This window comes from Pelodiscus sinensis, chromosome 5, assembly GCF_049634645.1.
Source record: "Pelodiscus sinensis isolate JC-2024 chromosome 5, ASM4963464v1, whole genome shotgun sequence".
NCBI lineage: Eukaryota > Metazoa > Chordata > Testudines > Trionychidae > Pelodiscus > Pelodiscus sinensis.
In genome coordinates this window covers 108,950,758-108,975,375 of record NC_134715.1, presented here as the reverse complement: position 1 = coordinate 108,975,375, position 24,618 = coordinate 108,950,758, and the positions used below count along the sequence as shown (strand labels likewise).

The 24,618-nt window shown below is 38.5% G+C and overlaps 1 long non-coding RNA gene across 1 annotated transcript in view; it reads right to left on the bottom strand.

Annotated features, from left to right (window-relative positions):
- Window positions 1–24,618, bottom strand: part of LOC142829480 (uncharacterized) — a 63,795-nt gene that overhangs the window by 9,990 nt on the left and 29,187 nt on the right. The gene's annotated exons all lie outside the window — the stretch shown is intronic.

Genomic DNA, 24,618 nt, shown 5'->3' with positions numbered 1-24,618 from the left:
TTGAAATATCTTTCGAAATAACAGGTGCACTATTTTAGCATCCTTATAACCATCTTTCTACAAGGGGTAAGGGATGTTTCGAAATAGCATATTATTTTGAAATTTGTCTCTTGTAGAAGCGCCAAATTTTGGAATACACTATTTTGAAATTCAATTGAAATAAGATACGCAATTTGCATAATGCAAATTGCATATCTTATTTGAGTTTAGGGCACTGTGTAGATGCACCCTATGTTGCACAGGGTCTTCTCCACTCCTGGAGCAGCTCGGAATCAGAAGGGCACAAAATGGCTGAAATCAACTCACTCTATCAGCATAGTGAGATGAGATGACTACATTCATGCCCTGTCTAAGGAGAAAAGACCCAACTGGCTGACAACCCTGACTGGAATGTGAACTAGGGTCCAAAAACAGGTGGTAAGGCTGACTTGCTAGCCAAAGCATCCATTTATAATTGACCTGCCATGCAGTGTTTCTGAAACATCAACAGAAACTGCATTTCCCCTACCTTTACTGCCCTATCTCTCCTCTACCGCGTGTCTGTGCATTAAAAACTGGAGAAGTGATTACTCTTCACACATCAGGACTGTACAATCAACCCTTTCCTTCTCCACAAAGACTGCATAAACAAAATGGACTGACATTTTGCTTCCTCTCCCCAAAAAACATAGTTCAATAGGTTTTGTTTATTTAGCATAAACCACTCAATTCCAGTTTCAATATAAATGATTGTTTAATTTCTTCTTCTTTCTTGTGTTTGATCAATTTTGAACTTCAGTATCAGTGCTCTTAGTTGTTTACCAAGAAACCAAGTAAACCAAGCCTCGGTATAATAAAACCACAAATCTAAGTATCACCATTTTAATGCAGGTCAGTGAAAGAGTTTATAAATAACTCTTTGACCCTTGAGATGATCACAACAATTCTTAAGTACAAGTCATATGCAATATATATGCTGTAGGATAGTTTTAAAGGAACTATAAGTATATAACATTGCTCAGAGTTGTGATATTCTTTAATAGAGGAAAATATGTGCAGTGCTTGGAATCAGCAGGCTGTGTTTAGGTGGCTATGTCAGGCTTAATTCAATATTTTCTTTGGATTTGTTGACTTATGTTTCAGCCTTATTAGCTAATTATTTTTGATATTTTCTTTTTGATGGAGATGGTAATATTTACATTGACATTGCTTCATCTTGTCTGAACATTAAAAAGTTTTCTCCATATATACATTAGCGGAAGAAGGCACACGTTTTGGCATAGTAATATTAAATCCTTAAATCTGATTTTTTTAGGCTTGATATTTTAACGCTGTTTCTATAAACATGTACTGGTTTTGTCAGATTGCTCCATTCACATCATCTTTGCAACTTTGGACCTGAACCTGCAATTTTTACTGGGCCAAGTGTCTCTTTAACTCAATGAAATATTTACAAGGGTAAGTGTTGTAAGACAAAGCCACATGTTAAGTCACTAAATTCCTGATCCTGCACCACGGACATAAATGGGAACTTTGCTTTAGACTTCAATTCATGTGGGGGTAAGCCCTAACTCTCAGTCAAGTGAATGAGAAACTATGTTGATCAAAAATATTATAAAATATATTTATTGCACAGGATATCTATTTATTTTGTATTGATAATCAGGCTGGTACATAAGCAGATAGAGAAAAGCAGTAAATCCTAAATTTAGACTCGAACAAACAGTACTTCTGAGGCTACTGGCCTTTTCAGGAAGATCAAATACATTGTTTTTTTCACTCCTATGTCTAAACAACTGGGCCATTTGTCACTCTCATGCACCACACCTATAATTAAATAATGACCCATTGGCTTCAACAGAGCGATGCCAATATATAGCAGCCAAGAATCTGACCCAAAGATGGTAAGGCCAGAAAGAACCATTATGATCATGTAGTCTAACTTCTTGCATAACACAAGATAGGGAACTCTACACGGTAATTCTTGCATCATACCCAATAGCTTGTGATTGCAAATATTTTAGAGGGAAGCAGATTGCTTTCTAGAGAAGAATTCTGCTACTGGGCAGCTTTAAATTGTGCCACTGTTTTAGGGTCCTTAATAGATCCTACAGCAAAGGAGTACTCTAACATACCATCATCTGGCCACATCCTCCCTGAAGGGTGGGGACAGAGACACTGAGCCAGGCAGTAGCACAGACACCAGCAGGAAGTTCTCCAAAATCAAGAGAATGGACATTTGTGGCAAAATGTGGCCCCTTTATGCCACATGTGGAGAACAATTAATTCTTAATCAACCATGTGAGCCTGGCCCCAATCTTGATTTATAGACTCCAGCTAATGGAGAATTTATCACACCCCTTTGTGAATTGTTTCCATTATAAATTCCTCTCCCTATTAAAACTTTGCATCTCATTTCATTTGACTCACTCATATCAAAGTAGTTGCATGTTTACCTAGTTTGCGGTGACTGAATTGAATTCTGACTCAAACTAAGGCCACAGTTTAATGACCAGTGAAAATAAGGAAGTTGAAAATCTATTCTAAATTGGCATTACCATCACAAAGCTTGCTGTATATTTCCTCAAAACCATTAAACAGATTATTGTAAAAGCCAAATATATATTGGATCTAGGTTTACAATCTGCTACTTTGAAAAGGCAAAGAGGATCCAGAAAAGCACTAAAATTGATACCCAGAAAGGTACTACAGGCTGCACCTCTGAAAACCCACACTCTCTGGTCTGGCAACATCTATGGTCTGGCAGGACCATGGATGATCCTGGACCAGAAAGCCTGGGAGTCTAATGGCAAGAAGGCCAGAGACAGCAAGGCAAGAGGGGCCCCACAGCAGTGCTGAGGCCAGGATCTGGAGAACCCCAACAGTCCACAGCACCACAGAGCCAGGAAGCTGGGGAACCCCACTGGGTCAGGGGCTGTGGAACCACTGATAGCAGCTCGGGATCAGGAGTCAGAGAAGTCTGGTCATCTGTGGCAGTGTGAGGCTGGGGAAATCTGGCATCAGGCATCAATGAGGGGCAGGACTGGAGCCCCCCGCTGCCCATGGCAGCCCGGGGCCAAGGCTGGTGGCAGCAGAATGGACAGCCTGGCTAGGGAGAAGATAGAGGGTGCCAGTGGCAGAGGTCTGAATCGCTCAGCCGATGGCAAAGGACACCTCCCCTTATCCAGAAAATTCTGTTGTTTGGGACTGGTGAGGTCCCAAGTGTGCCAGGCCAGGCAGGTCCAACCTATAGAACAAATTACATAATCAATTGCTAAGCACCTCCAGGCTAGGTATTACCTTTAGATAATTAAATACTGAAATAACTTATCAATAAAGGTTGTGGAGTCCCCATCACTGGAAGTTCTTAAAAAGAGATTAGATAAATGAATTACCCAGAAGAGATGGTCTAGGCATATTTGGCCCTGGTCCAGTCCAGGGAGTAAACTAGATGACCTCTTGTGGTCCCTTCCATTCTTACATTTCTATGACATTACAATTCCATTAAAATATATGAATTCTGCTGCTCTATATTTATCTTTACTGTCATCTTTGTGGTGTAACAAATGTTGAGAATGTGAAATACCACAGTGAATATAAACTAACTTATACTAGGGTTTTAGAGGTAAAGCTCTGTTTTCAAGGTAGGCTGATCTTTTTTCCTGGACAATAGCCTAACTGCTTTTTCTAGGGTATTAAGGCAATATTAGACTTACTCAACAGCATTTGGAATGGTTGAAATAAGCATTTCCATTTAAATGAGCATATTTGGGGAAGGAATTGTATTAATTTAAAACCTAACCAACATTCCAAAGTGACATTTTAGTAAATGATTTTTCCCAGTTATTTTAGTAACAATGGTATTCAGCTCAGAAAGTCTATATTAAATCTTATCTACAGAGGAGCTATAGTGAGAACTTTACTGTAGTTGATCAATAAGAAAAAAGTCTGCTCAAAATGAATTGAGCTTTGTGTATACATATATAAAGTATGATCAAGCTGTTTATTTCACATAAAATATCTACACAATGAACAATTTTATCTAACACTAACACTAATCCCAATCCAACTGGATCCCATATTATCAGTGTATTTTAACACCTGAAAAAATTAATGAGATCACATTTACACATATTAATTTTAGTTCAGGCTGTTGAAACTTAATACCATGACGTGACTTTCCAGAGAAGACTTGTGAGTTGGAGTTTCTTTTGGTCAATGCAGAGATTGGTATTTATGCACACACTTTGATTTCTTTGAAAATAGGTTTGTGGTAGAGTGAGTAAATATAGTTAATGAAATTAGTATTAATATTTATGAAACAAACTGACAACTTCTACAAAAGATAGCTTCAAAGGAGGGAAAATCAAATGTGTGGCATTCAAATTTGGGAAAAAAATTATTTAAGACAGCAAAAGTTCACAGCAGTTGTAAATTTAGCATTTAATAACACAAATTATCAAGAAACTCTCATATTTTTAAGCCACCATTTCAAATAAATGTAGTAACAGGCCATTATGAAATCTTATCCATAATGAGTTACAACAGCATGCAATGTGGTGCTATATAAAAGGTGTACTATGCAACTGTTTTTTAACTCCAGTTTTGTACTATATTTCTATAGAACCGATCACAAAGAAATGTTGGTCCATGACCGGAGGGCCCAAGTGCTAGCTCAGTACAAGTAATAAATAATTATAAGGAAATGTTAAGCAAAAGCCAGAATTTCAAATCAGAGCAATTATTTGCTGACTTGTAACTTAAACCATTCAATGAATTCTATCCAAACTTTTCAGAAACATTATTTTTCCTTCAGAATTAATATGTGAGTTTTCAAACCAAACTAATTTTCAAAGCTAAAGTTACATAGTGGCTAAAACAGGATTTTATAATGTAAAGAATTTGCTACTTTAACTATGGAGGTACTATTGCCTCTCCATTCATATCTAAAGGAAAGGGCATTATTTCAGTGTTATCTTTTTATCCCAGGATGAAATGCTTACACAGCTAATGCTCTAAAACATTCTAAAACATTCTTGGTCATAGCAGCTTTTAAATCTGTTAACATCCAAATGGTGTAAATTGACCACGGGGAGTGCAGTGTAATGAATACATTTGCTGCTTTAGTTCGTCTTTAATAATGAACAATGAAGTACAGCCTATTCTGAGAAAATATAGTTTGGGAATTGCCATTTTCATGGATGTGTAAAATAGGAAGTACCATAGTGCATTCAAATGAAGCTCTTTCTATCTCAGATCTGGTATAGACACCTATCTGCAGTATATAAGGAACACCAACAATAGTAATATTTTGGAATCGTAACAATAATTACAGAACATATTGTGCTCTAGCCAAAATCATTGTTTTGACACTAAGAAATGAAATTTTCTGTCAGTGTAAATTTTTCATGCTTTAACACAACAGTCTTCACTCTCCCCTTCCTCTGAGGTATTTGACCTTGAGACAGCAAGATAATTAAGCACCTGTGAAACTCTAAGTATATAATTGGTCCCATTGACATTAATGGGACTACTCATTTATGACGTACATTGCTGAACTGGGGCTTGAGTGACCAGTCTGTCAGTTTCTAAGTGAATAATTCCATGGACACAAGTGATATTTAAGGGAACAGAAACCGGCAGGGTTGGGCACTGAGTTTATAAAACAAGAAAACTTGAACAGATTACCATCCTGAATTCTGCTGAACTCTTTGTCCTTTTCCACATCTCTCCCTTCAATCACATTATTTAAACAGTAAAGGAGCACAGCTTGGAATTTAGCAAATGCAGTCCTAGTATATATTTTAGAAAAGTGCATCTGCCTGTCTGTCCGTCTGTCTATGTGCTGTAAGTCCATTTGTTCAATAACTTTTTTCTAAACAGTAAGAGCTAGGACCACCAAATTTAGTATGCAGCTTCTACTTAAAATAACATCAAAGCAAGGTAAAGGTTTGGTTGTGCCAGAACAATGGGATGTGGCTGGAATGATTTCTCATAAAATGGAAAGAAAGGAGTTTACTAGAAGGGAGTTATACTTGTAGAATGACCACAGGGTAGGGAGCAGCAAAGGGCCAGAGACAGTGACCAGGACAGCTATAACCCCATTGGGTCAACAGGAGGCAGGTGTGGAGAAAGGGACAGCTATCTACTTGTCATCACCTATAGCCCCCAAATTAAACCCATCCAACACATGATCAATAAACTACAACCTATACTAGAACACGATACCACACTCCGAGAAGCTCTGGGAGACAGACCCATAGTCTCCTAGGGTATGTCTACACTACCTCGCTAGTTCAAACTAGCGGGGTAGTGTAGACATACCCCTACAGACAACCACCTAACCTCAGGATGATTCTTACCAACAATCCCAGGACATACCACACTAATACCAACCTTGGACGTTTCCTTGCAACGAACCCCGTTGCCAGCTTTGTCCACATATTTACTTTGCTGACACGATTATTGAACCTAACCAATTGAGTTATAAGATCAAGAACACATATTCCTGCTCATCCAGAAATATAATTTATGTCATCATGTGCCGATAGTGTCCGTCTGCTATGTATATTGGACAAACGTCTCAGACGCTTCGCCAAAGAATCAATGCACACAAAATGGATATCAGACAGTATCACAAAGAAAAAAGTTTCTTGCCATTTCAACCAGAAAGGGCATTGCCTCAACGACTTGATTACCTGCATACTGCTTCAAAGGCATTTTAACACCAGACCTGAAAGAGAAACCTCTGAACTGTCATTCATGATTAAATTTGACACTTTACGCCGGGGTCTTAACAAAGATGATAATTATCTTACCCATTACAAAGATAGCTTCCCCAATTATCACCTCTAATATCATTAGCTCACAGACATTTACCTCCCCCCATCCCCCCTCTGTTCTGAAATTTGATTTGTCCTTTTCATATGTGTTCACTTTTTTTGATTGTATCCCTTTGGTATATATGGTCATGCCTATTTTCTTCCACAATTTGATCTGAGGAAGTGGGTCTGGCCTACGAAAGCTTATCACCTAATAAACCATCTTGTTAATCTTTAAAGTGCTACATAGTCCTGTTTTTTGTTTCTACTTTATATTTCAGATATTATCTGCTTATGTGTCTGTTTTTCTGTGTGTCCGTCTGTCCCCCAGCTAAGGGAATGCACTCCTTCCAGGACAGCCTGAATACTGAACCCCTCATTCCCAGCCCCACCCAGAACAATGATTTAAATGAAGAAAAACAAAATTTACTTGAGTTAATGACCTGAGCAACACCAGATACATCTTCAAGTAAATATATTAATAGCTTATAGCTTATGTGGTAAATTTTGTGATTTGGTGGAATACTTCTAATTTGTGCATAAGAATCGCAATCCAAGTGGGACAGAAAATAGTCTATAATGAGGGATTAAACTCAACTGTGTAAGAAGATTGAGATAATATTCTAAAAATATTTGATAGATTTTTGTTTTCTGTCTGAGGTGCAACTGAAGCAAATACAACTCTCTCTCTCATATACTCCTGCACCAACAACAGTGATTAAGGGAAATAGAAACGTGCACTTTAATAACTCTAAATTCAGGTCAACAGACTTGAAAATGTCACCTAGCATTACTATCAAATACTCCTAGAATCTAAATCATATCACACAAACTGTTTAAATTAATCATTTTTCTTTGTTTTTATGGAATATTTAATACAAATGGTTGTTTTAAACCTAATTTAATGATCATATCAAATACAATATGTAGATCTGATTTTAAAATGGAGAGATTGTAAAATTTATATTTTATGCCTAAAAAAAGATCTGATTTTTTAAAGTGCTGAGCACCCTACTTTCCCTTATTCACATTGGTGGGAACTACTTTTCAACACTATACATTCAGGCCTTTGATCTAGGACCCTGATTAGGGATTTAAGGACCATTGTAGGTTTTGGCATCCCTTTTCTGAAATTTTGGCCATATTGGAGGTTTAACTGAGAAATTAATAGTAACATCAAACCACTAATTTTTCAAGAAATATAGATTAATCAATAACCTCAGAAAGAATTAGGCAGTACTCTGGGGCATTTTATATTTTGATTCAGTCTGTAGGTGGGATATTGGTTAATATATTCACTTATATCTGTTAACTGCTAAGTGTTATTTTTAAAAGCAAGCAAATAGCATAGGATTACAAAAAGTGTTAGCTGCAGTCAAAATTTCTATGTGGTATCCCTGAGCTGTTGGGGTATAATTTTAAAAGGATTAGTTACATCAAAATATTTTTTTAAAGCAGGATATGGTGAAAAATGTTTTACCCATGAGAGCTCTAGAAAGACAGCTTCCAGGGTTGCTGCTACATTGGTTTGGATTACAGCCTGGCCAGGACAGAGGAGAAGAATAAATGAGTCAGATGTGCATACTTTCCAGACATATTTGTAATGAAGATCACATCTCTGAATATCAGACCTAGGTTGAATTATGGATACTATCATAGGAATGGGGTTCATACAGTTCAGTGCAATTTTTTTTCTCCTATCAGTATTTGGAAGTCAAGCTTGACTAGATTTTAAAAGATACATGTTTCCTTTTGCTATCAATTCTGAGAACCGTGATCGAGCTGTTTCTTTTTTTAGATATTTCCAATGTAAAAAGTGATTTGTTTGTTGAAACCACAGAAGGAATCCTTTATGGGAACACCTACAGCTTGTAGCTCTGAATGAGTATCTATCAAGTTGGTGAATGGAATCTGTATAGCATTTAACTGGAGCTGTCCAGAAAAGAGAAAAATAATTGACAGATTATTATTCACCGATTATTCACTGATTATTATTGTTCTTCATCTTTATCAAAATTTCAGCTACATTTACCAACTAGCTGAGTGTTCAGAAAATGTAAGAGACGCTTTAGAGAAGACATCTGTTTTATATACTCTGTGGGCAATGAAGGCTGTTTAATCTGTCGGATCTTCCAGAATATGGTTTAGTGATATGAGAGGCTTTGATTGTTGCTCTTCAACCCAATTTTGTTGAACAATATGTATAACCAAAGAACCATAGAAATATAGGGCAGAGAGAGACCTCAAGAAGTTATCAAATCTAGCTGATATTTTGACCTGGTCTAACATAAACTCAATATTTATGTTACAAGAATTGGCTGGTACTGGTCACTATCGGCATGTCTACACAAGGACATTATTTCAAAATAATTTATTTTGGAATAATAACTCCGGAAATAACTATTTCAAAATAGTGAGTCTACACTACAGAGGAGCATCAAAATTAGTCCAAGGCAGGTTTCCTTAATGTGGACATGCTACCTCGACTGAAACCCCCAGGAAGCACTGGGGAGTATTTACTTTGAATGATTCTGGGGAGTAGTTATTTTGAAATAGCAGCAGTGGAGTGTCCACACTAACACTTTCAAAATAACTATTTCTAAATTAGCATTATTTCTCATGGAACGCATGAGTTATTATTGAAATAACCAGCCCCTTATTTCAAAATAACATACCTGGTAGTGTGGCCGCTCTGCTTGTTATTTCAAAATAACTCCCTAGTGTAGACCAGGGCTATCAGAGACAGGATACTAGATTAAATGAACTATTGTTCTCACCCAGGCTATGTCTAGACTGCAGGCTTCTTTCGAAAGAGGCTCTTTCGAAAGCATCTTTCGAAAGCATCTTTCGAAAGAGCCTCTTTCAAAAGATCGCGTCTAGACTGCAGGCGGATCTTTCGAAAGAGAAATCCGCTTTTTCGAAAGAGAGCACCCAGCGAGTCTGGATGCTCTTTTTCGAAGACAGCCTCTTTACATTGGAGAACGCCTTCTTTCGAAAGAGGAACTTTCGAAAGAAGGCGTTCTTCCTCGTGAAACGAGGTTTACCGCCATCGAAAGAAAAGCCACGTTCTTTCGAAATAATTTTGAAATTATTGAGTCTGGACGCAGGGGAAGTTTTTTCGGGAAAAGGCTACTTTTCCCGAAAAAAACCCTGAGTCTGGACACGGCCCCAGTGTGGCAATTTCTACATTTAACACTTGATCTGACTCCATACACAAGTCCATTGGCCTAACAAACATTTTGTTTTGCAATTAAATAAATTTTGGCTCTAGACCCAAAAATCACTCTGTGACCATTCACAGAAACAAAATTTCTCATCACAAATGAGGGAATAGAAAGAGATGCAAACTAAGTGTTAACAGAAACTGATACCGATTTTTTTAAATGCTTGCAAATTTTTCCCTACTCTCATGCATCTCTATACACCACCAGGAGTATGCTCAGAAATATGCCATATTTTTAATTTAGACCAAAAAAACCCAGTTCACAGATTAAAAGTAATAATTTCTTGGGGGGAAAAATTAATTTTTCCTAAAAATAAATTTATAAAGTTTTACCGCTGAATTTTACTACACTTATGAGGGTCAGAAACAGTTTAAACAGTTTCCATATTATTGGGTACTGTGGGACTAGAAAAAGCAGGAAATTCATGTTTCATGAGTTTAAACCAAAATCAAAGTTGCACGGTCATGCTCAACATCATCAACATTGGATACTTCTGCTACAGAGAGTCTAGAATGTTTTTCTGCTATAACTTTGAACTTTTAAGTTTCTTCTATTGCTGCTAAAAACTAATAATCTGATCCAAATAATAGAAATAGTTTCAGTTTTGCACAAGGCTATAAAAAACCTTCAATTTTGTTTTGTTAGGCTGTAATGCGACCTAGTTCAGTGATAAAGTAGAATGGATTGTTTACTCAGTAACCTTTACAAAATAATTCAGTAGAAACTCATAGTACTTTCAAAAACCATAATTCATATTCCTAATATTTTTGGAAGGCAAATATTTTTGAAACATCCTTTTTAGCTTTTGTACTCCGCACAGTGTAAATTGAGACTGTATCCATAAAACAGAAAATATATTTAGTTTTAAAAGACATTATGTCTTTTAAATGAACATCTTCTTATTAGAGTTAAGTTTCCAAAATGCTGAGCTGAAACTGTGTGTCTCACATAAACCCAAGTAAGCCTTTAGAGCTTTATTCACCAGAAGCCAGACCCAAACCTCTATTGAAGTCAATGTGAGTTTTTTGGTTGACTTCAATGGACTTTTGATTAGCTGCAGTTTCTCAAGCCTTTACAAAATAAATTTGTTGTTAAAAAGTCTAATCTGACACCTGTATTTATTTTAGAGGGTATTTTGGGATTCTACTGTATCTGAGGACTTGCAATTCAGAATGCATAGAATGTGAAATTTATACTATGTTTTGAAGGCAATCAGTTTTGTCACTATTTTAGTGAGTGTGAAGTTTAAATTACGATTTAGTACAAGTCAAAATACTATTGTAAATCAATAGTGGCTTAATTAACTGAGCCAATTAACTCTCAAGAGAGCACCTGCAAAAATTAGTTATACATTTTTTCATATAACAGAACATTTCTGATAACTTATTGAAATCATCAATATTTTAGATTACGACTAGGCAGTCTAGATAGTCCTTCCTGAAATATTAAAGCTTTAGAAGAAACACATTTTTTTCTCTTTAATATGTAAGCTTTTTTTATTTAAAATGTATGTTGGGATATTTAGGTACTATTTTCCTTTGCACTGGCAGAATTTTGGTAAATATTTCAATGTAAATTTAACTATCATTAGATATACATATTTTAAAAGCATGAACTTTTTCCTGCCAATGGAAAAAAAGAAGAAGAAATGCTAGTAATATTACTAAAACGTCACAATATTTATTTATTTATTTATAATATTCTTACTCCACCTCTCTATTTAAAATATTCGAGGCAGCTTACAAAATTTTTTTTAAAACAATATATATATATATATATATATATATATAACTACAATACAGAACCCCAAAGAGGGGGGAGAACATAAAACCTGCTAAAACTCCTCAAGACACACACCTAAACACAAATAAAAGCATAGGTAAAAAATGTACCTGGAAAATACTGCACCTTATATCAAATTCATATATGGTATGATTCCCCTGGTGTGACGAGTGGTAATTTGACCTTTGATTTTTCAAGGTATCTTTATTAGGGTAGCCTGCTTCTGAGAGAGAAACTATTTAAAATGGACATGTTATTGGTTTCTTGAAACTATTTAAAATAGATGATGACAAAATAAGATAATACAATAAGAAATAGTAAGATGGTTAACAGTGAATTACAGATGCCAAATTAGCAAATTCTGTGGGTTTTTTTTGTTGGTATCCCTGAGCTAGGAGGCTCAGTCTGACTGCCCCTTCAGACAGGGGTGGTCAACCTGTCGCTCGTGAGCCGCATGTGGCTCTTCACCCCTGAAAATGTGGCTTGTGAAGCCTCCCCCGTGGCTCGCGAAGCCACCCCATGTGCCCCTACAAACGGCCCCCAGTCCCCTGTGCTCACTGGGTTCAGGGAAGCCATCCAGCACGGCAAAATGGGTCAGCAAGCTGGCTGGTGGGAGCCTGATGTGGCCATAAAGCCTAACCCGCATTTTGGCTCTCTTCGTTTAATGGGCTGGCAGCCCCTGGTCTATCACAAAAGTAACATTCCCTCGTATAGGGCTAAGATCAATTCTGTATTGATTACTCAAAACATACATAGAACTGAAGCCAGGTGAAAATCTATTAAGTAAGATAAAGGTTTTACAGGTTGAACCTATGTGGTCTGGGAATCTCTGGTCCAGCCCCAAGGTTGCCAGAAGCTGGGAGCTCAGCCAGCAGGCAGCCTGGAGAACCACTGGCTTGGGGTCAGGGAGTCTGGCTAGCAGCCAGGAGCTGGAGCAGGTTCAGGTGGGGAACTCCGCCAACCAGGTACACTGAACCATCACCAGCCAGGGGCAGGGAAGCCTCTGTGGCCAGAGGCTCAGAACCTCTGCTGACTGGGGACAGGGAAGCCTCTGTGGCCGGAGGCGTGGAGCCACCACCACCCAGGACAAGGGAGGGATCCCAAGAGGGAAGCCCCATCAATGGCTGGGGGCAGCACACTAGCCAGTAGTGCCTGACCTCCTCTCGTCTAGCATACTCCCTCCTTTGGGATCACTTACATCCCAAAGGTGCCGGACCAGGGAGATCTAATCTATAGTTCATTCTGTCCTTATTTCTGCGTTTGCCACAGGCTCTCTTAATATGACACACTGTTGTATATGTTAGAGGACACAAGAGACCTTTTTTGATTATAAAGTTAAAGGAACCTATTAGAAATATGAAATCATTATTTCAGGAGGATTCAGGATATTTTGTTTCTCCTGTGGACAGCTGCTGGCTGTAGAACTGAGACAAGTTTAATTCAGGAAAATATCCTAAGTAATGGAGCCAAAGAGGCTAAATCAGAGTGGTAAATATTGCTAAGCCATCATTACATGCTAAATAGTTATTAGTCATCTCTATTTTTTTAACTGCATGCTTGAAGTTGTAAAAAAAAAAAGACGCTTGTGATACATTCTTAAACAAAACAGAAAAACCTACCCTCTGAAACCACAAAACTCTGCCAAGGTAACCTTAAGGGTCTAGTTTAAACCAAAGTAAAGAAATCCACATTTCAGGGATTTGAACAGAAAAATAATTATATCCACAGTATGCATTTGTCACTCCTAGCCAGTAAGGAAGAAACAGATGAGGGAAAAGAAAGGGATGAGTATATGCTTATAAAAGAAACAGAAGGAGAAGGAAAATAAGCAAGGAGTAAATAAAATAAATAATCATAAAAACAGATTTCCTAATAGCCAAGCATAACAAAAGCATAACAGAAAAGTGAGTGAGCACTATGCACATATACAATGCAAGATTTGTGGTATGCTGTAGTCTCTCAGGTAGACTTGTCCCAGGCCATTTAAGGCTATGTACTCTAAGTCAAAACCAACATTTTAAATCCTACCCATAAACCAACAGTCAGACAGTGCAGATTATTGAGAAGTAATGTAATGGCAAAATACCCAGCTTTAACAAACAACCTGCCCCAATCTGCATTAAGCTAAGTTTCTGCTCTCGGCAGTAGCCTAACCAAGAGGAGAATACAGCTTTCTGTAAATGTTATTTCAGAATTTGGTAGACTCCAGGAGTTTCCGACAGTAGGTCATGGTTTCATTTTACCAGGCCATGAGGGTAACTTTTATTTCCATCAGAAATGGTCTGACCAAAATAGGGATATGGGTATTGAATTCTTATATCTGCATCCAGGATCCAGTCCAGAATCTCTAGTCAGAATATGTTTCTGGGGTTGAATTTCCAACCACCGTTATACCCAGAACTGTGATTGACTTAGCTTTGAAGAACATGGAAGTGTACAAGCAAAGGAGTTATGAGAACTCTCTGGAATCAGTGGAAGACTGCATATCATCTGCCATCAGGCTATGTACCAATACCTGTAGCAATTTGGACACAAACTACAGACTTCCTTTTTGGTACAACAGGAAGAAAGCATATCCCCTGTGAATCAAAGAACTGGATGCTGTAGCTATAAAGACTGATCAGGTGTTTGTTTGTGGGGAAATAGGCATTTTGATGAGGATTCAGAACATGACAGAATTTTCAACTTTGAGGAAATCCAGGTGACACACACTCCATTTTAGGCCACCACATACATTGAGAAATCATCTTTGAAACTTAGGAAGGGAAGCTGGAGGGTGGGGGGGGGGGGGGGGGTGTCAAGAACATGTTTATATTTTTGAACTAAAGTAGCGAATTTGATAATAACAACAGCTGCATTGTAAATCTGCACAAAAAAGGAACATTGGCAGGTCTGATATTACACTTATAGAAGAAATATAGTTTAGACTGTTTATTCAAAGTAAATGTTGGTGTACTAAGTAAGTGTGTGGTGTTCTCTCTTGGAAGCAGACTGGAAGTTGTTACTAATACTTATATTACGTATTTTAAATACAGTATATCCAAAATGATATACTGTGCTATGCTTTCTAAAAAGGCCTGAAAGAACAGAACTGTGACAGTACTTTAGAAAAGAGTTAAGACAAATTGTAGGAAACAGAAGTGTAATAATGATTGTACATAACTTACCTTCACTCACCATTACACTGACTTACCAACTCTCCTAAATTAATAGATTTCAAAGTAAGAAGGTGATCTTGTGATGATCTAATAATCTGATCATCTGTATCACATGCGCAATTTAACATCCCCAAAATAATTCCTAGAACATAGGTTTTCTAAAAAGTACATTCTATGTAAATATTGTCAGCAATGGTGAATCTACCACAACTATTGGTAAATTGTCACCAGGAGGACTGACAGATTTGATAGCCCCGAGCGAAGTGTGTGTGTGGGGTATCTCCATACCCCCAGAAGGGGCAAGCCCTCAGGCAGAAGGAGCGGGGCTGGGGCTGGTGTCCCCCAGCCAGTCCTCAACATTGCCAGGAGTACCCTACGTGGGGCTCCGGTCACCACTGCTGCCACAGTAGCAGCATCCAGGAGCCCAGAGCCCTTTTGAATCACTGGGCCCTGGTGCAATTGTCCCAATTTGTCTAGCTTCAAATTCTAGCCATTGCATCATAAAGTACCTGTCTCTGCTAGTTTGAAGAGACCGTTATTGAAATTTATTCCCTTTGTAGATACATATAGACAGTGAGCAAGTCACTCCTTAATCTTCTCTTTGTTAAACTAAATAGATTGAGGTCCCTGAATCGATCACTAGAAGACATGTTTTCTAATCCTTTAATCATTTTATGGTTCTTCTGTCTCCAATTTATCAACATTCTGCCTGAATTGTGGTTGCCAGACCTGGACACAGTATTGCAGCAGTAGTCACACTATGCTAAATGCAGAGGTAAAATAACCTTTCTACTCCCCCTCAAGATTACTCTGTTTATGCATCCCTGGATCTCATTTGCCCTTTTGACCACAGCATCACACTGGGCGCTCACTTCAGCTGATCATCCACCACAACCTCCAAATTGCCACTGCTTCCCAAAGGTAGAATCCCTTATCCTGAAAATACGGCCTAAATTCTTTGTTCCTAGTTGTATACATTTACATTTAGCCATACTGGTTGTTTATGCCCCATTTATCAATAAAACCAAATACAGTAAAACTCCAATTGTCCGGCATCCAGTGGTCCAGCACTCCCGATAGTTCGGCACCAACTGGAACCCAGAAGTGCTCCGGCCAGCTGGACAATTGGAGCTGCTGTGAGCCCCATGAGCACTCGTGGCTGGGAAAGGGAAGGGGAGAAGAGGGGAAGGCGATTATACCCCTGTGACGGGTCTGCTGGGACCTGCACTGCATCTGGCCAGGCGGTGGGCGGGAATGGCACGGCAATGGGCAAACCCTCCGCCATTTTGCAGGAAGGCAGGGGAAGCCCCGTGCAGCCGCTGGCCTGTAAGCGACAGCAGAGGAGAGGAGGTGAGAGCTAAGTCGTCAAATTGCCCCGTTCTGCCTGCACTCAGCCCTGCGCTGCCGCCAAGAATTCCCGTGAAGGAAGCGGGCTCTCCTCCCCCAGAATGCAATAGTTATCGCCGAGCAGGGGGTGAGGGGCGGAACTGTGGGACCAACCCGACAGCACCCCAGCTGCTCTGCTCCGCCGCTTCCCCAGGTCCGCCGCTGCCGCTGCTGAAACTGATGGGTGGTGGACTTGGGGAAGTGGCGGAGCAGAGCAGCTGGGGTGCTTCCAGGTTGGTCCCGCAGCGCCGCCCCTCACCCTCCTGCTCAGCGATAACTATTGCAGTCTGGGGGTGGGGAGCCCGCTCCCCTCCCAGAAACTCTCGACGACAGCGCAGGGCTGAGCGCAGGCAGAACGGGGCAAGTTCGGCAACTTAGCTCTTGCCCCCTCTCCTCCACTGCCACTTGCAGGCCAGTGGCTCTGCAGGGGTTCCCCCGCCTTCCTGCAAAACGACGGAGGGTTCCCCCTGTTGCCGCGCCGCTCCCCACCCACCCCCCGGATGCAGTGCGGGTCCCGGCAGACCCATCACAGCCCCCCACCAGAGTACCTCCCAATACTTTGGCATATCTGATAATCCGGCACCACCTAGGTCCCAAAGGTGCCAGAATATCAGAAGTCTACTGTAGTCGGGGAAAATTCCTTCCCAATCTCAGATATAACCTTGAGCATGTGAGGATCCCTCTCAGAGTCCTTTCCAGGTAATGTCTCAACTGTGCTCATCAGAGATGATTACTAATAATGGGTGTGGAGGGGCCATATGCCATTGTATGCAACCTCATCCTACCATCCCCTGCTATCAAGCCCAACCTTAAAACAAGTTAGCTTTTTTCCTTCCACTACTCCTCTCAGAAGGCTGTTGCAGGCTTTCACTAATCTGATGGTTAGAAATCTTGAAGTTAAAACCTAAACTTATTGACGGACAGTTTATATCCATTTGTTCTTGTGCCAGTATTGGCCCTTAACTTAAAAAAGTCCTCTCTTGTCCTGCTATTTATTCTTCTGAAGTATTTATATAAAGCAATCAGAACTCTCCTCAGCTTTTGCTTTATTTGGCTAAACAAGCCAAGCTCCTTGAGGCTCTTTTTGTAATGTAGAATCTCTGAGATTCCTAGTTGTCCTTCTCTGCACCTATTCCAGTTAGAATTTATATTTTTTAAACATGGGAGACTAGAACTGCATACAGTATTCTAGAGGAAGTCTCTATAGTGCCCTGTACCATGGTAATTATATTTAGCTATTTCTAGTTGAAATACCTCACCTGATGAATCCTAGGATTGCATTAGCCTTTTTCATGTCTGCATCACATTGGTGGTTCATAATTATCCTGTGATCAACCAATAAACCCAAATCTTTCTTCTTCTTTTATGCTTCCAACTAGTAAATCATCAGCTTATACCAAAAACCCTTATTATTAATCCCTAAGTACATTGCCTTGCACTTTGTACTATTAAATTTCATCTCAGTTCTATTACTCCAGTTTTCAAGGTTACCAAAGTTCTCTTGTATGATATACCAGCCCTCCTCCAGATTGGCAGTGCCTCCCAACTTTGTGTCATCTGTTTATTTTATTAACACACTCTCACTTTTTGTGCCAAAACCATTAATGAAAATATTAAATAAGATTGGTCCGAAGACTAATCCCTGAGGAACTCCATTAGTAGATTCTCTCCACCCTGACAATTCTCTTTCAGTATGACACAGTGTAATCTCCTCTTTAAAGTTATTTACCCACCATTTAATTCTTTTATTCATTCTGATCTTCTCTAATTTAACTATTAATTTCCCATGTGGAATTGCATCACATTTTTTACTGAAATCCAGGTAGATGAGACCTAGTGCATTTCCTTCCTATGGAAAATCTGTTATCCTCTCAAAGAAAGAAATTCTTTGTTCTATGAAATTGCATACAGCCTGTTGTTTCCTAGATCATTTTCTTTTACTTCCATAAATATATGTTCCATATTTGCAATTATCCAGTCATATGGTATAACACCCAAGTTTAGAGATTCATTAAAAAGCTTTGCTATTGAGCTTGCAGTTTCATGTGCCAGCTCCTTTAATATTATTGGATGGAGATTATCCAAATCTCCTGATTTGGTCTCATTAAACTCTCTTGAGTTTGGCTTCCACCACAGATGTGGTCATTTCTATTTCCATATGCTTGTTGCCATTAGCCATCCTGTCACAGCACCCAACCTCCACAGTAGCCTTATTAAAATCTGATACAAAGTATTTGTTTAGGTATTGGGCCATACCTAAATTATAGTTATTCTCCACCCTAAGATAGAGAAACACTTTTGGTACTACTAAAAGTGAGCATCCCAGAGATAGAAACATAACTGACGTTTCTGATAATGATTTCTCAGGGAATGTGCAATCAAAATTAGATCGGATCCTTGAGAATAACATTGAATTGGCATAACATTTTTGTGTTCTTGGCTGAACAGAACACTCATCCATGTGTGCAGTATCATGATTTCACATTGTGGAACATCTGTTGGTTTGCTCTGGGGGTAACAAGGAACTTCAAAAAAGTTTGAAGAAATCAGTTACAAAAACCCCAAATGAAGAAAAAGAATAAAGAGCACAAACACTCATACTCAAACATACACATTCCAGAGCAAGCCAATAGATGCTCTACAACATGAAATCATGATCATACACACATGGATGAGTGTTCTGTTCAGCCAAGAACACAAAAAGCAGAAAACAATACAAAATCAGTCATTCTGCAGTTCACTAGCCAGTTGTGGGCACTCACTTCTTCCAGATGCTATGACAAACTCTTTCTTCCAGTCTGTCCCTGATTTCTCAATTCCTGATCAGGCATCTATCCTTCCAATCTAGAATCTTTTCTCCCTTCCCCTCTTCCATCTCCTTCCCAATTATAAATTGAGAGAGTACTCTCCATCAGAGGAGCCAACAGCCTGTAGGGCCCCAGGACAAAGTGTGGGGGAAAGGGAGCATTTAAAGGGCCCACAGAAGCAGCAGCTTTTTCTGGGAGCCCGAGGCCCCTTTAAAATTGCCACAATGGTCCCTTTTGGCCCGTCCCTCCCAGGGAAGCCTACTCTCCATCCTCCTATCCTCTCCTGACAGAAAAATCTGAAGTCCAGGAGACAATGCTTAAACTACTTCCTAGACTTCATATTTGTTGTTGCATATAGACAATATGAAAAGGACTAATTTCTTGTACAATGCATAATAATCATTGCTACCTATTAAAAGAATTGGAGTTTCATATAGAAATCTACACACTTACAAACTCTGATGTGAATTTTAATACGAAGCTTTACATGGAATACAACTTAGATTTATTATATAAAGAGGTAAATTTAGTTGTTTTAAATTTTGCATGATACTTGACCAAGGAAGCAGGGACAGTTTTCTTATATGGGTCAGAAGAAGGTTGTGTGTTCTCTTCAGGTTTCTCTTATTATTGTGGATAGGTCGACATTGAAGAAAAGCATGCACTTTATGTATCTGTTTTATGTATTTGTCTATTTAGATTTTTTTTCTAGCAGTGCCTCTAAGTTTCTCTAGTTGTATAAAACCCATTACAAGCACACACTTAAAAACAAAACATATCAAACAGACTATAAAAAGACAGGCCTCCTAAAAACCTCCAAAAATACAGAAAACATTGTAAAAACTGTGAGAGAAAATGACCCCAGGCCAGAAAAAATATTTCATTTCCCCAGGAAAGTAAAATCTTGGATTAACTCTTACTTGTGTTACTCAAGGATGGCACCCAAACCTAATTTTCATTATGAGAATTTGACATTATTACATATTCAGACCAGTTCTCTCTTCTTTACCATTGGCTTAATTCTGTTCTCATGGAGTCTTTGACTAATCTCCAGGTAATTTCAGTAGAAGCAGGATCAGACCCAGTGATAGTGACCTCCATTTCAGCTTGTATATGAACACATATGACAGAATCTGATTTTCAAATATGAGCACCAAATTAAAGTGCTCAACTCCACATTTAAAGGCTGACGACAGCTCCCAGGCATCTAAAGCAGATAATTAGATGCCTCAGCATCTATGCACTGAAATGCAGAATTGGACAGCTTTTAATCTAAGTTTCACTGCATGCATAACTCCTTTATTCAGGTCAAGTCATTTATATAAGTGAAGAGTCAACAATGTGACAATAGAGAGCTAAAAGCAGAGTACAAAACATGTAACCCTCCCCCTGCCACCACACACACACACACATAATACTACAACACCTGGAAAGTGTGGGGATTACAAATAGTCAATGAGAGTTTGAGTAAAGACTGAGTGAAAACGAAATGTAGACCTCAAGGTTTGACCCACATATACTAATAAAATACTGTGTTATAACATAAATAAATATCAAAATTATATTTGAAATATAATATTGAAAAACCTCTGACTTTCTTGTACTTACTAAATGTGTTGAGGAAATTACAGTACAATTATTTTAATTACAATGGCAGTTGGAATGTCTGTATCTCAGTGCAAGAATAAAAGCTTCCATTGAGGACTGTTATACACACACAAGCATGCACCATTTTAATTAGATTCTAAAACTGATTAAGTTATTTCAAGCCAAGTCCTTGTGTGGACACTTATTTCAGAATAAAAGGGACTAAAGTCACTTGGACTACACTTAGTAGCGAACTACGAATTGTCAGATGTGACTTATGATATCTCCAGCTGGCATAAAGGCTTTGCCTCCAGACTTTGACCCAAACATCATGAATGATATGTTTATCTGCCAGGCCAGGACTTCACAAAAGGGCTCAGATATTGAGAGAACTCAAGATAAAGCTTGCATCATCTCAAGGCAGAATTTTCTCTCTCAGCCTCTCACTAGACGAGAAAAAAAAATAATTCCCCGAAATAGCCAAAATAATGCCATGTTCAAAGGAAAACATAAAAGACCTAAATCTTGACAAAAGTCTCCCTACAATTACTCCATCTGTAAAATCATTCTGGAATGCTTCTTGAGAAAAGCAGAAAAAGTAAAGGGAGAGAAAGAAAAAAGCAAGCATAGTAAAGAAAATTGTTATTACGGAGGGTTGAAGACAGTCTTGATAACTAACTTTTCTGAAATTAATTTTATGAAGAGAATGTAAAGGACCTTAAGGGTGGCTGTGTGAAGAATTGGCCACATAGTTCATAATGATTTTCATGAAAATCAACCTTTGAAAAATACTATGTAATTATCAGAACATTCACCCAAGACACTGGATATTTGATTAATGTGTCTGTATAATTCAAAGTTGGCATATCTGCACTATTTGAGATTTAACATTAGATTAATAAACTATATAAACTAAACCAGAGACTCACTCTTCAGACTTCATATTTAGAAATACTTAAAATTAAATTCCGTATGCAAATCACTTTCAGACAGGCTACAGAAATAAATAACCAGCTGCATTTTGTTGAAATATAAAATCCACAATCCCTCCCCATAGTCTTTGTCTGTTTTACTTACACATTATAGCCTAAAAAAAATCTTTAAAATTAAAATAAGAGGATATCCTTCAACTGGATGCAGCAAATGTGCAGCTACTGTATAATTAAATCTTCCTTCTTCTTTCTTTCATGCTCTTATTTCCTTGTAAAAGATAGTTTGTTTTTCTTACTTAACCAATAAAGACTTTCTGCATACTTAATGCATTTTATGAAACCTCCCATGTGGACCTGTGTTTTTATGTCTACACGATGAAAAGGTAGCCTGGAACATATTATGAATTTATTACAAAACCCAGGGGGTAGTATGAAAACAAAGGGGTGGAATCCAAAGCAGGTGCAGGTGCAATGAACACTGATCTGTCTCTACTATCATTATTTGTACTGTGCATTAAAGCTACAGAACTAAGAATGGAGTCAAAGTTGAGAGACATATCAGAGGACACTGGAAATAGTCCCTTTTTTAAGGTTGCATTTAATGATCTGGATAAGAAAACATAGTGGAAATCAAATCCTTTAATTTTTTTTTAGGTATTTGTAATAATTCTTCCTTTAATGCCATATGCAGAATCTATCCAGAACTTATATAACCAGTGACAAACAGAAATATAACTGCAAATCTGATAAACACCAGCTACTGCAGAGGGATAACCCATTTTCCAGTGACTATTTACACTGGTGCTCAGCTAATACAATGATGGGGGCTACATAAGAGTCTAGATAGAGAAAAAGAGATCATTTTGGACTAGATTGCCACGCCCACAACTTGGTCCTTGCTCCTGAGTTTGCCCTGTTTAGACTGTAGCTCTGGCTGTGCTTGGGAGAGCAAGGGCTATTTATCTTGTACTCATCTCTGTGAACAAGTGGGTGGATGAGGAAGTGACAGAGTAGGGTGGGCTGTAGGAACAGTTATGGCTCCATCTTTCCTTTTACGCATTGCATGGAATACCTGATCAGGCACACTGTTGGATGTAAGCTGTTCCATAAAAAGAACTGAAGTAGCTGATCCTCCGCTTCCAAAAGCAAAGAGGGTGCAAGGCAAGAACTGTGTTTTCCCCATGACTATGTTCTTCTGGCGCAAAATAGTTTAGTCTCCTGGAAGCTGTAATATTTTGGTCTAATTTCAGTTGTTGAGTTACATGTGAATGTCCTGGGTGGTGCTGATGGCTTGTGATATACATGAGGCTAAACTAGGTGCTGAGAGTCTCTTAAACTCTATTACTCTGTGACTCAATTACAGTATGTTCTCTACTCTGCTCCTGGGGCAGTGTAAATATATGCCACCTCTCCTTCAGGGTAGATCATAATTATAATTCTAGGAATAAGTATCCAGCATGCAAACATGGAGCATAGCCATTCCAAGTACCTACACACACACATACCAATAATCAAAGACTTACCCAGATCTATATCTTTTGCTTTAGCTACAAATGTTCCTTGCCCCTAAAGAATTGTGAATATGTATTTCACATACAGACATTTGACCACATCCTGAAGAGGAAAACAAGCTGTGGATGAAGCCCCTTAAGGACAGCAAAAGCCTATTGAAGACGAAAGTGATGGAATTTGATCTGGCTGGGCTAGAAAGGCACAGACATAAGAGGAAGCCAAAACACTAGGAAAGGGGTAACGCATACGTGCCACCTGTGACTAGAAGCTAGTATGCTGATAATCTCAGATTCACTGCTTAAAAGACAAATGTTTTCTAAATGGAGGACATGGCCCTAAGTAAAATTTATCTTTCTACATAACAAATGTAAGTTTATTATAAATTTACAATTGTACTCAATTTCTTCCTGTACAACACCAATTTTGTCGGTACTAAAAAATGTAGCACTGAAATTTAATTGCTTTTCTTATCCAAACATATTTAGAAAAGGAGGCAGAGATGTAAAACTTTAACTCATTTTTGTAAAAGTGTTGAAATGTATTTCAATTTTACCTTCTGATACCAAATTAATGTAAGTGCTCTGAAAGAAAAAAGCAGACTGTTACTTTGGAAACCGACAGACTTATCACTGAGTGTTCAGTTCACTAGCCATTAATGCTTATACATATGGTATTAATTCTGCATTAATTCTGTCAAAAGTGATATCATGTTTAGAACTTCCAAATTATGACATCACTAAAATAACTTTGCTCTTCATGGGTTTGGAGTATGTCTGTGCCAGAATCCCAGAATCAGCTTGAATTCATTCACCCAGCCTATTCTGACAAGTTAAGTTTAATTAGTTCATGCCCTCATAATGAACAGGAGACTGTGTTTTTGAAGATTTGCCAAAATAGTTTCTATTCTCTTCAATTTAAGTGCCAAACGCTTGCACTTCTTTATGCTATTTATACCTTTGCCTATAATTACTGCTCCCTAAGGTGTGATTGTCCTATTTCATAAGAGTTTGTGCAGCTGCCAACATGAAGATGTAAATAAATTGTAATACTGTTGCTATGAGGTGTAAAAATCCCACAGCTCATATCCAGACCCTTGTATAATAAACTCAAGTAAACATTCCATTTCCTGTCAGTGATTGTGGTTTGTGACTAGATTTAAAAGGCAGTGAAGTAAATCATCACTTATTTAATGACTTGGTGAAAACAAAGCCATGAAAGCATAAAACCAAATGCGTATTTACAAACATTTTGTAAATGTTAAAAGGGGGGGGGGGGGGAGCACACAAAGCCCATACTCTATAATAATCCCAAATCCACAGCTTAGTAGAGTCATGATGAAGAGACATCCTTCCCGTGCCCCTTTCCCCTTCCAAACAATAAGCAGAAGATGGAGCTCTTAAAGAGCCCATACTCTTCCTGTAGCACCAGAG